The sequence below is a fragment of the Apium graveolens genome, chromosome 9 (assembly GCF_009905375.1).
Source record: "Apium graveolens cultivar Ventura chromosome 9, ASM990537v1, whole genome shotgun sequence".
Classification (NCBI taxonomy): Eukaryota; Viridiplantae; Streptophyta; class Magnoliopsida; order Apiales; family Apiaceae; genus Apium; species Apium graveolens.
The window spans coordinates 134,514,178-134,530,703 of NC_133655.1; positions in this window are offsets into that span (position 1 = coordinate 134,514,178).

Consider the following 16,526-nt stretch of genomic DNA (forward strand, 5'->3'; position numbering starts at 1 on the left):
TATATCAATCAGATATCTTCTACAAGTCTTCCAGTCTTCTAACTCTTTCCATGCATATCTTCTTTTGTTTTAGTCTCGATCGTCTACTGTAAATCAGCTTCCTTCCTTAACTGTAAGTCCTCCCGCACTTAAGTTCTGATCTGACCTTAAGACCTGATATAAAGTTCTGACTTCCAGTAAGTCCTGATTCCAGTAAGTCCTGATTTGTCCTGTTGTTAAGTTCTGAAAACTAAACACAAATCATATTAGACATGACATCTCAAATATATCTAAAAATCTCCCCCAACTTGTAAATTATGCAAAATATACAAGTTAATAGATTTGATGATGTCAAAAACATTTAAGTACAAATGCAATAAGAGTTTAACTAGATAACTAACTACAACTTACAGTCCTTGTAGCTTTTACCAATCTCACTGAGTTAATCTGAATCCGTGATGATTCTTGATAAAGTGTAATATCAGCTTTTCTTCTTGAATCCTCAGGACTTGAGAGAGTGTAGTCTTGACTTGCTTTATCTCTTTATTCTGACTTCCAATCTGGTAGATTGTAGTCCTTAAAGCAGAGATATAGTTTTTTTCTAAACCATCATTCAGTCTTATTACCCTAGGATGAGAAGAATCTTTATTATAGCACATACATTTCTCTTTCAGTATCTCTTCATGCTTAGCATAATTCTTCTTCATTGGAATTTCACTTCCATCATTTTTAACAATACTAGGAATGAATTCTGTAACTCTTGAACCAGAAATTCTTGCTTTATCTCTGATGGTCTTCAATATGAACTTTGACCATCTCTTGGTAATATCAGACTTTACCTCTAAAAGGTAATGAAAGAGTTGAAGTTCTTTCAGTGATTTGTTTAGCACATCTGATTCTGTCATTTGATATGTCCTTCCATCTTCAAGAAATAGAATCAGATTTTCTTTCACATTGTGCTTGTTATGAACATCCAGTACCACTTGAACAGATATAACTTTATCAAGATGTTTTTGTGTAACATCTTCAAGAGGTCTGTTAGTCAATAGAAATGGATCTCTAGTAGCAACTTCAACTCCTATTTTAATCTTAGCTTCATCAGAACCTAGCCCAGCCCCGTCTCTTGGTTCTCTAGCATTTAACTCAATAGTCATGAAAGTAGACAACAATTGGCTTTTCTTTGGATCTGATGGTTTGACATTTTTCCACATAAGTTTCTTTTTATCAGCTACTTCTATTTTATCTAAATCAACTTGAGCACTGTCAGAGGTTGACTTGACGACTTTATCAGAACTTGCTGTTTCTTGTTGTTCTTCACTCTGAACAACTTGAGCCTTGTCAGAGGTTGTCTTTGATTCTTCAGAAATCTTCTTTCTTTTTAGAGTTTAAACATCTTCATCTTCAGCAAGATTATCATTAGTAACTTGAACAATTTTGCACACTGGCTTTATCAGAATTTGAGGAATTGTCATCTCCAGTGGCTTGGTTGGTTCATCAACTTTTCCTTTCCCTTTGTCTTTGGGATCAATCTCAGATTGTGATCTAGTCTTTGCTTTAGATGCCTCAGTTTGTGACTTCTCCTTGATCACAATGCCTTTTTCCTTAGGCCTTGGAGGTTTCTTTGCAACATAAGCTTTTGGCTTTAGATTTTTCTTTTCAGCTTTAAATCTAGCTTCTTTCTCCTTGAGATTTTCTAAATCCATTCCTGGATTATGCTTCAAAAATAATCTTCTAGCGATTTCCTCATCAAGTGTCTGAATCTTGGGATCCTTGTAGTAGAAAATAGTCTGCTTTCCCTTGAGCTTCAGAGTTTGCATGAACTTTTGAGAATCTTAACTTCCACCTTGTATCAGAACATCAGGCTTTGTCATCAGACTTTGCTCATCAGAACTTGATATCAAATTTTGAGTTTCGGTACTTGTTATCAGATTTTGAGTTTGAGCAGCTTCAGAACTTGTCTTCTTTTGAGTAGAAGATTCGCTTGCATCAGTACTTAGTTTCCTTGAAGAAACCTTGATGCTCTGCCCTTTACTTTGAACTTGACCTTCACCCTTGCTAGGGTTTCTCTAGTTATCAGCTTCATCATCTTTCTTCTTCAGTAATTAATCATTTGAGCATTTGGACTTAACTATCTTCTCCCCCTTTTTGGCATCATCTGATAGTAGGAGTGAGAGAAGAAGTTCTACTGAAGATTGAATATCATTCAATTGAGCCTGTTGAGAAGCTTGATTTTCCAGAACCTCAGAAATTTGGGCCTGTTGCTTCTCTTGAGTTTTCTTAATTGCTTCTACCTTTTCAGAAATAGGTCTGATAAACCTCTTTTTGTCAAGCTTGGTCTCCATTTCTAGCTTATCAGCTTTTTCTAGAAGCTTATCAACTTTTTCTTGAGTTTCACAGTGTAGACCTTGAAGTTTCTTGGTAGATAGAGCAGTGATCTTGAGCTGTGTCTTGACATCAGAATTTATCACAAGCTCATCAGCTTTAGCAATGTGCTCTGTCAGAACTTTAGAGCTTGGAATGAAATCAGTTTCATTCCACTTCTTGGTCCACTCTATACCTCTGTGAGTATCCTCCCAAGGAACAGGTGTAGCTTGCTCAACAAACTTCTTAACCAATGCTTCCTTTCTTAGAATGGGAGCTGGAGTATCAACAGAAACACTATCTTTAGAACTTGAAGAAGATTCATTATGTTCAGTCAGCACTACAGTGTGTGATGCAACTGGAGATTCAGCAACAACTTCATCTAAATTCCGAGCATTAGAATTTATCTCCAGATTTGGTGTAGATGGTGTAGATGGTATCTCAGCATCAATATTTAAGATAGGAGAATTAGTTGGAGATTGCTGATTTTCTGTTGGTGGAGCTTCCAGATAAAGAACATTGGGTATATTCAGATTGTGAATATCTATTTCAGAATTTGTAGCTTGTTCTTCAGCATCTTCTGTAGCTTCAATAGGAGAGGCAGGAGGTGTTACCACTGTATCAGGAACAGTGTCTTGGTCTTTAGCTGTAGGTGGCAGAGATTCAATGATAATTGGCTCTTTTGAGATCAGAGATTCCTGATCTCCTTCCTCAGCTTCAGTTGTATCCTCAGATGTGGGCTTAGCATTATACCTCTTTGCCCTCATTTTCTTCAATCTCCTTGCCAATGAAGGAGTTGTTTTAGCAGCAAAATTTACTGATCTATTTCTCTTCAAGGTATCACAACTTTGAGCTGCAGTTTCTTTCTGAGAAGTAACATTCTCAGTTTCAATTGTCACAGGTTCTGATGCATGAACCTGTGCTTCCTCTTCAAATGTAACTTAGGATATGTCGATTCAAATTTAACATTTGTTTGTCAAATCAGCACAAATTATTAGTAACAACAATTTTAATCAAAACATTCATCAAGAAATACAATTCAAGTGGATGAAGTAAAGATTAATAGGTTTCAATGAGAACATTCACATTCACATAATACGAGATAAACAAAGACTAAATCTTGCAATCAAAAGAAATTTCATTAAAATATCCAAAGAGTACATTTCATGAAATTTATAGATTACATGCAAAAGATTACAAGATAATCCTAGTCTAAGATAGTGAACATTAATAACCTAGGTCTTAGAAGGAAAGCTATCAATTAGTTCCTCCTGCTGCTGACAAAAAGCACTGCAAGACGGATGATCCGTTCTTGCTGAAGAAGAGCCTCTCTCCGTTCTTCTTCCAAGCGATCAAGATGGAGTTGATAGTCCATCTGAAAGAACAAGAGATTTGTTCGGACCTCTTGTGGAACAAAATTCCATATCTCATCAGGAATGGCAGTGACGTGCCATTCCTATTCCCAGTCACCACAACTGAATTCGACATTAAAGTTTTCATAGTTCATAAACATGTTTGCAAGAACCATTTTTATGAAGGAAGAAAGTGGTGAGAATCAAAAGAGAGAGAATGAATTTGTGTGAGAATAGAAGATGATTTGTCTGAGATAAAATGGCTGTTAAATAGCCAATGGAATATCAAGGGACTAGAGGACTGATTAATGATTAAGTGTATAGTTAATGATGCCTCGTCTCCCTAGACCGATGTGTAATAATAACAGTCAGTAAAAAGTTAAAGCAGGAGTTAATGGGCACAAGAAATAAGTAACAATTACTGTGCACATGCAGTTTTTCAAGATAAACACGTTTACCACTAACCCAAATGATTATGACTGTTTTTATCTGACCTAATTATATTCTGATTAAACAAGACCGTTTCAGTATTTACCACAAATAAGTCAAAGAATAATACCACGTAAGCATCAGAGTTTCCATCAGGATTTAATATCAGAACTTGACTATTATCAAATTTTTAACAGTCATCAGAACATGGCTTCTGTACTCAAAAAGTGAATGTTTATATCTGTGCTTCTTCATACATATATTGGCTTGATTCTTCAGAGTTTAATCATCAGAACTTCCATCAGAACTTGTCCTCGAAATTTATGCAAATGACACTTAACTGTTTGTCAAAAACAACTTAATCACCACAGTAATTTTCATCATTCATATGGAGTGAGAGTGTGTGCATTAGCAGAATATCAGATAAAGATTAAAGTTTGATAAACTTCAGTACATCTTAGAAATAAGGCATAACTAAGAAAAGTGCTTAAAATATGTCATTAATAATGAAGTCTACTATAGGATAAATTTGTGCATGAGTCCACCTCAACTGTTTGTGCTCATTTTATGCATCTTTTGAAATTCCTTTTTACAGTGGCTTCTCAGTGTCAGTGAGTCACAACTGCTTATCAGAATTTATGCTATTATCAGAGTATTTCTCCAGTAATCAGAGAATGTGAAAAGTCACCAAGAAAAATTTACTTGCTTTTCTAATGCATATTACTTAATACCGGCAATGCACTTGGGTCTTCTCTTCCTTATATTTACTTTAGATCTCAAAGGAGTACCTGACTTTTATTTTCTTTTCTTTTCTTTTTGATAAGTGAGGCTTATCAAGCATGTGGTTCATTCTTAAGATTTAATGACATCAGAATTTGACAGATAAGAAGCAAGAATTTAGTTTGTGACTTAGTAATAAGATACACAAAGTAAATTTAACTAAGCTCAAAATCAGAATTTGCTTGTGTTAATGAGTTTCCACATAAACAACTAATTCAAACATGGGATTTCTAGTATGTTAAAGACTACTAGGTCAACATCTAGCACAGTATCCTCATTGGATTGAATAGTCACAGAACATTCAAATCACTATCAGAGTATAAAGATCCACATCAGATAACAATCAACATTTAATGTATTTCAATTTAAGCACATATTACATGAAGATAAGACAATCTATAAATACTGATCTTAAATTCTGATGCATGAGAACAAAAACTAAGCAGATTTAGAGAAAGAACCTGAAACCATTCCAAGTTCATTTACCAGTCTTGTAAAAGTAGCTTCATATAGTGGTTTTGTGAAGATATCTGCCAGTTGTTAATCTGTTGGAACAAAATGCAATTCCATTGTACCTTCCATCACATGTTCCCTTATGAAATGGTACCTTATGCTGATGCGCTTTGTCATTGAGTGTTGAACTGGATTACCTGTCATATCAATAGCACTTTGATTATCACAGTAAATAGGTATTTTAGAAAATTCTAACCCATAATTCAGTAACTGATTCTTCATCCAAAGAATCTGCGCACAACAGCTTCCTGTAGCAATATATTCTGCTCCTGCAGTTGATGTGGAAATTGATTTCTGTTTCTTGCTAAACCAAGAAACTAATCTGCCTCCAAGAAATTGGCAGCTTCCACTAGTGCTTTTCCTGTCTATTTTGCATCCTGCAAAATCTGCATCTGAGTAACCTATTAGCTTAAAATGTGATTCTCTTAAATATCGCAATCCTAGATCAGCTGTACCCTTGAGGTACTTGAAAATTCTTTTCACAGCTGTTAGATGAGGTTCTCTTGGATCAACCTGAAATCTTGCACAAAGACAGGTAACATACATGATATCAGGTGTACTTGCAGTTAAATAGAGTAAAAAGCCAATCATACCTCTGTAGTTAGTAATATCTACTGATGAACCAGTATCTTTATCTAACTTGAATGCAGTGGCCATGGGAGTGGATACAGTTGAACAGTCTTGCATTCCAAATTTCTTGAGTAAATTTCTGGTGTACTTGGACGGACAGATAAAAGTACCTTCTTCTTTTTGCTTGACTTGAAGTCCCAGAAAATAACTAAGTTCTTCCATCATACTCATTTGATATCTTGACTGCATTACCTTTTCAAACCTTTCACAGAGTTTGGGATTTGTGGAACCAAATATGATATCATCAACATATATTTGTACCAAAAGTAAGTCCTTTCCATGGTTGAGGTAGAACAGTGTTTTATCAATTGTGCCTCTGTGAAATCCACTTTCCAGAAGGAATTGAGCTAAAGTCTCATACCATGCTCTTGGAGCTTGCTTAAGGCCATAAAGTGCTTTGTCAAGCCTGTAGACATGATTTGGAAGTTTTGAATCTACAAAGCCTGGAGGTTGTTCAACATACACCTCTTCTTCCAATTCTCCATTGAGAAAAGCGCTTTTAACATTCGTTTGAAAGACTTTAAACTTTTTTTGAGCAGCATAAGCCAAAAAGATTCTTATGGCTTCCAACTGGTGCAAATGTTTCATCATAATCAAAACCCTCCTGTTGAGAGTAACCCTTAGCAACCAGCCTTGCTTTGTCCCTTGTAATTATTGTGGTGCCCTCCAAACCCAGGTCAGAAGTTTGGGGTCCACACACACATACACATACCTTATTTATAACCTACTTATAACAATAACAAAGATAACAATAATATGCAGTGACCCTATTTACCAACTACCACGGATCGCAACAGGCTAAAGTATGAACACAAGCCACACATCTACTTATATTACATACCGTTCACATCCCAATCATTCAAACTCAAACTGAGTATAAAACTTTATTACAAACTTTTACAGACTTAAATTATTCCAAAAGAAGCCTACTAGCTCAGCTTTCTCAACCTGAACCCCTAGCTCTCGCGCTGGAGTGGGGATCCTAGTTACCAACTGGTTCCTTTTTAGCTGGAAAAAATATAAACAACATCACACAAATGAGCTAACTAGCTCAGCAAGTCACAATGACAAAACTGAGAATAATGATCATCAATAGAACATGATTATGATATCAAGTGAACAATGGATTATGATTTAGAATTGGATATTATACTTTTAATTTAAAAACCAGGGTCAGGCTGCTGATCAGTCACGCACTACCCCCGAGCAAGGCACATAGCATTGGCCTAACTTGACCATTATATGGTCTGACCACGAATCTGGTCCATAATTTTATAAAAACAATCCAATTCTAACATAATAACTGAATAAGCAATAATAAACAATAACCAGAATCATTAACAACAATGAGTGTTTAACAATGAAAGGGTTTCAATCCTTGTAAGGATCAATAAAGTAATTTCAAAGCTTGGATGCTGGGTAATGAAAGAATTAGATAATAAAGGAATCAATGTTTCAGGGTTTCAAGGATTTGGTCTTTCAAAGCATAAGATATCATGGATTGAGTATATAAGTAATTCAGTTTAGCGTTTGGTATTTAGTTTGTATGTATTTGTGGAGTAGTATCGTAGATTCGTGGTTCGTGTTTGGGTATACAACAATCAATGGTCTAGAAAGAATCAAGTTACGACTCAAGATCAATAACTGGAATCAGGGTTTAGGTTTCTGTGCTTCAAAGCACTTGCAATATCACAGGATTATCAAGTACCACACACAATATCTCGAGAAAGTTCAGAACACTTGCCTGGTACTAGCTTACTATTCTGATCTCGCTTCCAATCACAATCGTCTTATTCCTCAACTACCTGTTTTCCTTTCCTACGCCTTGCCTCTTCTGCTCACATATCATAAACATCTATCAATAATCGACTCATAGAGTTCTATTCAACACATACTTCTATCTACCCTTCGTTTTACCCAAATCTGATTAACGGATTGAAAGTTATGTAATAATCAAGTAAACACCGAATATATAGACTGATAGTTAATTAACAAGTCACATATAGCACATAATACATCACGTACTCAATGATATATTATTTATAAAGAAGTCTCGGGTCATAAATAGGCTTTCGGGTATTTAAAATAATTTTTAAAACATTTTTCGGCATTAAAACGGGTCGTCGGATCAATTTCGGGTTAATAAACAGGGTTCGGTTGGCCAATTCTGGCTCCGAAACAATTTTATACTAATTATCGAGCCTTGGAAATAATTTAGAATAATATTTTAAAGCTCGAAATTATTTTTCGGAATTTTTAAATCATTTTTAAGTAATTATATATAATTAAATAATTAATTAAAATCAATTAATAATTAATAAAATCAATTAATCAATTAATTTCCAAATTAATTGACCAATTAATCGATTAAAAATTAACTGAAATTAATTAACTAATTAATTCAGATTTATTTCTGAATTAAAAATAATTTTTGAAATTAAAATACTAATTTTTAGAATTTTCAGAAATTAAAACAAATTTTTATAATAAAAATAAATAGGAAATATGATTTTTAAACATTTTTAAAACAAGAATCCAATTTTTGCAAATCTGGAAACCTGGGGGACCAAACTTCATCGTTTTCAAAAGTACAGGGACCAAACTGCAATTTTGCAGTTCCAGTCGCCGAAAAAGTCGGGGGTGGCCGGAGAATTCACCTCCGGCATCCTCCCACCACCATCACCTCCAGAATTAAACTACACAACACCAGGAACCTATATCTGCAATCAAAATTCATCAATAACCCCAGACTTGGCCGAAATTTGATCAAGAAACTCGCCGGTTTCCGGCGGGTTCGACGTAAACTTCAAAACACAACTCCCTTCTCTACAGACCTCGTTGATTCATGAAACTTGTACGACTAGATTGCAAATTTCACAGAGAATACAATACACTATACCACAATATCAATCTATCTCAGAATAAGAAACCCCCAAATTTCAATTAAGAACATTCATACGGGTTATAAACCCTAATTTTAAAATTCCAAAATCAAACTCAAATTTGAACATGTTATTGAACTCCAAATCAGACGTATAATATATCAAAATCATCAGGAAAACAAGCTCTACAACATGCAGTCATCAAATCATACAAACAATCATCCGAACAAAAATTCATATTTTTAATAAATTTAATTCGAAAATAAATAAATTTCCAGAAAATAAACCTTTGATTCTGCAGTGAAACAAAGCTCAAAATCTGATAGAACACTTCAAATCCTTCGTTTTGGTTACTCAAGCTTTGAAAACAGAGATCGGTAACGCCTTCGTTTTGCTGTTTGATTCTTAGAACAGTTTTTTTGTAATTAGGGTTTTTCTCTGAAAATTATAGAATTAACTATCTGCAAATGATTTTGTTACGAAATAAAATACGGAAAAAGGCTATTTATAATTACGGAAAATTAGTATCCCGTTGGATCATTCCGGATATAAAACGATACGTTTATTTATAAAAACTGATCCAAACGGTATCGATTTTCGGGATAATTATCCAAATCAGTACAATTTGTACTGCGGTCTTGGTCTCAGCGCCTGGTTACACGTACTACGAAGTGATAATTGGGATAGTTTAATAAAAAGCTCCCGTTTATCGAAAATACGGGTTTTATTGATTTACCGAAACGAATATTGTATCGAAAATGTTGCGCCGGGACCCGCGCAGAACAAACCGTACGCCGGATCGAAAAAGTCGAAACATGGAATATGCTCGGAATATTACAGTTGGGTTAGGAAGGAGTTCTCGGAAGAGTTTCGGGTTCCAAAAACGTAACAACGGATGACGTCGATTGGTTCCCGTTTTTATAAAATAGATTTTAAATACTCGGGAAAAGATTTTATAAATTTCATATGATCCTTATAAATCCATAAATCAACATGAAAATAATTAGGAAGATATGACAATTATCTATGTTTTATTTTGGACATATAAAAATTAAAATACTCAATTAATATTTTTTTTTGAATATCCAAGTACAGATAACATTTAACAATTAACTCACAAAATAGATACTGAACACACATAATAATTATTTAATAGCAAAATAATTACACGATATATGACAGAAATTACAATTATGCCATCACTGTCAGTTTTATTTCTGAACACCCATTTTGTGCCAATAACTGATCTGTTCTTTGGTCTTGGCACTAAGGTCCAGACTTTATTTCTTTCTAATTTATTTAAATCTTCCTGCATTGCTTGCACCCAGTCATCATCTTTAAGAGGTTCTTCCACTTTCTTTGGTTCAGTCTGAGATAGAAAAGAATGATAGAGACATTCATTTGATGTTGCAGTTCTAGTTCTGACACCTGCTCTAGGATCTCTAATTATTAAGTCAGGTGTATGTGATTTGGTCCACTTCCTTGTAGATGGAAGCTGATTTCTAGAACTGGATCCTCCCCATGATCCATGCTATCTCCATCAGCATTTTCTGATGCCCCCCTATAGTTATGCTCTCTGAGACTTCAGAATTTGAGTTAGATCCTTCAGGACATGAAGTATCAGAGTTTCCAGAATTATCAGAATTTGCCTCATAAGAACTTGATGAATCAGAACTTGAAGAGCCGGAGACAGGTTCTGATGCATCTTAAGAGTCTTGAGTTGTGGTAGGATCTTCAGCTTGCTCCCCTGGACAGGTGCATTTTCCTTTGGAGTTGTTACCACAGTTTCAATGACATCAGAACTTAGCCCGTCAGCACTTACATGATCAGAGTTTAAGTCATCCGAATTTACAGAATCAGAATTTAAGTCTTCATTTTCAAATCTCAGCTGATCGTGATCATTGAAATCTTCAAGTCCAGTAATCTTCTTATCATCAAAAGATACATTGATAGATTCCATGACAACCCTTGTTCTTAAATTATAGACTCTGAAGGCTTTTGTGGAAAGTGAATATCCAACAAAAATTCCTTCATCAGCTTTTAGATCAAATTTTGACAGCTGTTCAGGATGAGTCTTAAGAACAAACACTTACATCGAAATACCTGAAAGTATTTCAGATTTGGCTTCTATTTCTTCACCATCTCATATGGTGTTTTTCCATGCTTGTTTATGAGTGTAGCATTCTATGTAAAACAAGCAGTCTGCACAGCTTTAGCCCAAAAGTAGGTAGGTAGCTTTGCTTCATCAAGCATAGTTCGTGCAGCTTCAATACGAGTCATGTTCTTTCTTTCTACAACTCCATTTTGCTGTGGAGTTCCAGGTGCAGAAAATTCCTGTTTGATTCCTTGCTCTTTGCAGAACTCTTCCATGATTAAATTCTTGAACTCAGTGCCATTATCACTTCTTATAAGTTTAACAGAATCTTTGACCAACTTATCCAGCTGTCTGACATGATCAGTTAGAGTAGATGCAGTTTCATTCTTCTTGTTCAAGAAATACACTCAAGTGTACCTTGTGAACTCATCCACTATAACCATAACATATTTCTTCTTTGCAATAGACATGATATTGACTGGACCAGATAGATCAACATGCAGTAGGTGATAAGGCACAAGAATTGAGGATTCAGTTTTGCTCTTGAAAGAAGATTTTCTTTGTTTTGCCTTTTGACATGAATCACACAGGCCATCAAGAGCAAATACTAATTTTGGCAATCCTCTCACAAGATCTTTCTTTACAAGCTCATTTATGTTGTTGAAATTTAAATGAGAGAGTCTTTTATGCTAATTTCAGCTTTCTTCAATTGATGCTCTACTCAACAGACAAATTACAGAACCATTAGTACTTGTTGAAAGTCTGTCTTCATAAATGTTACCATGCCTGTAACCTTTCAGAACCACTTTGCTTGTAGAATTGCTTACAACTTCACAGTGTTCTTCAAAAATATCCACATGATAACCTCTATCACAGATTTGACTCACACTTAGCAGATTGTGTTTAAGTCCTGAGACAAGAGCTACTGATTCAATGATGACATTCCCAAGATTGATATTGCCATATCCCATAGTTTTTCCCATATTGCCATCTCCATAAGAAACTCATGGGCCAGCTTTCTCCACAAAGTCTGATAGCAGGGCTTTATTTTCAGTCATATGTCCTGAACATCCACTGTCCAGCACTAGGATATTTTTCATGTTGCCCTGCAATCACAAAGACCACTAATGGTTAGTTTTAAGGACCTAGACTTGCTTGGATCCTTTGGCCTTTTTAAGTTTGTTAGCATTTGCAGCGGATTCAGTTTCAGAATTTATGCTAACATGCTGTTTATCAGAACTTATATCAGACTTTGCATCAGACTTTACACTAGAAAGAATTAAAGTAACTTTCTTCAAAGAAGGTTTTATTTGATAATAATCATAGTACAAACCATGATATTCCTTATAAGTATAAATGGAATGCCATAAACTACCACAATGAAAACAAGGATTTTGTGGCTTAAACCTAACAGAATGACTCTTAACTCTTGATCTAGGAGGTAAAGAGTTTATACTTTTATTTTTCCTGCAAAAAGAAGTAAGATGGTTAGAGTGTCCACAGTTATAACATTTATTTCTAGGAGCATTAGGAACATGCATATAATTATTGCTTTTGTTCACACCTTCCTTTTCATTCCTATTTTTCCTAGCTTCCTTTACCTTGTTGACATTCCTAATCTCTTTCAACTTATGCTTAAACTGCTTCTTCGTCATTAAGCCTATGTTGACTTCAGCTGGTTTATCCTATTTTAATTTGTCAGAAGTTCACTTATCCTTAACTTCTGTCACAGACTCTTTCATCTTTTCAGAATCAGACTTTACAGTTTTAGCTACAAACTTAATAGGATTTACCTTTGGCTTAGCAGTCTGTTTAACAACAATTGGCTTAATTTGTTCAGTTCCTTTTTCACTTTTATCATCTCCATAACCTAAGCCCTCTTTCCAGTTTCCACTACTTAACAAATTCTGAGTTGTTCTTTCAGAGTTAGTCCAAGTTCTGATAATCTCTCTTTCCTTTTCTAACTCAGTTTTTAGAGATTTATTCAATTTTAGCAATTCATCTCTAACATAAAAAGCATCATCTCTTTCTTTCTGAGTTTGATGGAACATTACTAACTCTTTTTCTAAATAATCATTCCTTTTCTTAAAAGTAAGATTTTAAGAAGTTAATCTTTCACATGTTAAAGTTTGATCTCTATAACTAATAAACATGGTTTTAAGATATAATCTCAACTCAGTAATATCATCAGTTTGAAAGGCATAAGTTGTTTGTGGTACCTTCAATTTAGCAGTTTCAGGACTGCCATCAGAATTTGCCATCAGGGCATAGTTCACCTCATGTTCAAAATCTGAAGTGTCTGTCCAACTCTTCTTCTTTGTGACCAGTGCCTTGCCTTTGTCACTTTTTCCTTTCTTGTAGTCGGGAGTTATGTGACCTCTTTTACCACAGTTGTAGTATTTGACATTTGAGTTGTCTCCTCTGTCAGACTTTCCTCCCTTGCCTTCAGACTTTCGGAACCCTTTCTTATCAGAACTTCCACTTTTCCTGGAAAACTTCTTGCCTTTTCTGAATTTCCTATAGGTTATCTTTGTGATACCCTTCACCATAAGAGCACACAATTTCATCATCTCTTCATCAACATCCATTTCGTAAACTTTCAGTTTCTGAATCATCATCATCAGAATATGATGACTCTGGATCAGACTTTATGATGAGAGCCTTTCCTTTGCTCCTTTTTGAGGCAACCATATTAGGAGATTCCTTCTCAGCCTTAAGAGGAAATGTCCTTGACTTTCTTCCATACCTCTTTCTCCTTTGATCCATCTCAAGTTCATAAGTCTTGAGCATACCATAAATTTCATCAAGAGTAGTTTCAGTAAGGTCATAGTTGTCTCTTATGGTAGTAGACTTCAAATCCCAATTTTCAGGAAGAGATAAAAGGAATTTTATATTTGAATCTTCAAGATCATATTCCTTGTCCACCAGTGACAGATCATTCAAGAGTTTGACAAACCTGTCATATAAGTCAGTTAAAGACTCATCGGCTTTTGAGTCAAAGTGCTTATACTCTTGAGTGAGTATAGTCCTCCTGTTCTTCTTAATTGCATCAGTTTCCTGGCATCTTGTCTCCAAAGCATCCCATATCTCCTTTGCAGTTTTACAATTAATTACCCTGTTTGACATGGCATTATCAATGGCACTATGCAGCAAATGCCTTACCCTTGCATCCTTGGAAATATATGAGATGTCTTCAGCTGTGTACTCACCTTTCTCCTTTGGTATGGTCATTGCTGGTTGATCAGCAACTACAACAGATAGCTTGGTAGGCTTATGTGGTCCTTCATTAATTCTGTCAAGGTATTCTGGATCTGTAGCTTCCAGAAATATAGCCATCTTCACTTTCCATATAGGATACTTAGAAGGTCTCAGTACCGGAACCCTAATAGTCTCATATCGACTGTGGGTTTGAGTGTTTTGAGTTTCTTCAGTTTTGGTGGGCTTGGTTGGAGTTTGTGCTTCTTCAGACATGATTGTTTGGTTATTTACTGTATGTGTGTTAATAGATAAGCTCTGATACCACTTGTTAGGTCACACAACACTGTAGAAGGGGGTTGAATACAGTGTTATTACAATCAAATCGATCTTGAACATAAGTAACAATAAACATATATATTCAATATAATAAACTCTATTACAATGGAACTGTTAGTGATGAACAAATATCACTAAGAGCTTCAAGGTTATAATGTATAATCTTCTCGATATTGATAACACTTACAGTGTAAACCCTAAGTCTGTGTTTATATAGTACACAGTTACAAGATAACTTCTAATTGATATGGAATATAATTCTGTCTCCTAAAATATATCAATCAGATATCTTCTACAAATCTTCCAGTCTTCTAACTCTTTCCATGCATATCTTCTTTTGTTTTAGTCTCGATCTTCTACTGTAAATCAGCTTCCTTCCTTAACTGTAAGTCGTCATACACTTAAGTTCTGATATGACCTTAAGTTATGATATGAAGTTCTGACTTCCAGTAAGTCCTGATTCCAGTAAGTCCTGATTTGTCCTGTTGTTAAGTTCTGAAAACTAAACACAAATCATATTAGACATGACATCTCAAATATATCTAACATTAAAGATCCACAAACTCAGGGGGAGTTTATTCTAATCAAAACTCTATCACACATCAAGATAACAATGAGGCCTCTTCATATAGAGCTAATCTACCTCAAAATAGAAAATGGACTAAAGATCACCCATTTGAACTTATCATTGGTGATGCATCCTCAAGAGTGCAAACAAGAAAAGCAACTCAAGAGGAATGTCTATATAGTAGCTTTCTATCCCAAGAAGAACCTAAAAAGGTAGAGGAAGCTCTGTTGGATCCTGATTGGTTTTTATCAATGCAGGAGGAGCTAAACTAATTTTAAAAAAATAAAGTATGAAAGCTGATACCCAAGCCTAAAGGAAAGAACTCTATTGACACCAAGGGGGTATTCATAAACAAGATGGATGAAAATGGCATAGTAGTCAGGAATAAAGCTATATTGGTTGCTAAGGGCTATTGCCAACAAGAAGTAATTGACTTTGATGAAACTTTTGCTCCTATTGCAAGACTTGAAGCCATCAGAATTTTCTTTGCCTATGCAGCCCATGCCAATTTCAAGGTCTATCAAATGGATGTCAAAAGTGCCTTTCTGAATGGAGATTTGGAGGAGGAAGTTTATTTCAGTCAGCCTCATGGTTTTGAAGATCCAAATTTTCCAGAATATGTCTACTATCTTTTGAAATCACTTTATGTATTGAAGCAAGTACCTAGAGTCTGGTATGATACTTTGTCAAAGTTTCTCTTAGAAAATCACTTCACTAGAGGTACTGTTGACAAAACCTTATTCTTTAGAAATGTTAATGGCTTTAGTATACTTGTTCAAATTTATGTAGATGCTATTATATTTGGATCTACAGATAAAAAACTTTGCAAAAAGTTTGCCAAATTGATGCAAAGTAAATATGAAATGAGCATGATGGGAGAACTAACTTACTTTCTTGGTTTACAAGTTAAGAAAGTTAGTGATGGAATATTCATTAGTCAAACCACATATATTTATGATCTTTTAAAGAGGTTTGATTTAATAGATTGCACATCTGCAAAAACTACCATGGCCACTACAACTAAACTTGAACCAAGTACTACTGAAAAGTATGTGGATATTTCAAGTTATAAAGGCATGGTTGGTTCACTTTTATATTTACTAGCCAGTAGGCCAGATATAATGTTTGCTACTTGTTAGTCCCTAACAATGCAACAAGAATTATAGAAGTGGGGTTGAATGGAATTCTTGAACCTTTTTCAAAAGAAATATATAATGTTCTATCTTAATAATATATAAGTGTTTAATTTGCAAAGTGCGGAATAAGAAGTTAGTAAAATCAAAACACAAGTAATTAAAAACACAAGTCTTTAAAAACTTTCTGGTGGATTTGAATGTATCCACCAGAGATATATAATATATCAAGAGAACTCTGTGTAGCAAGATTCGCTCACAGCTGCTTAC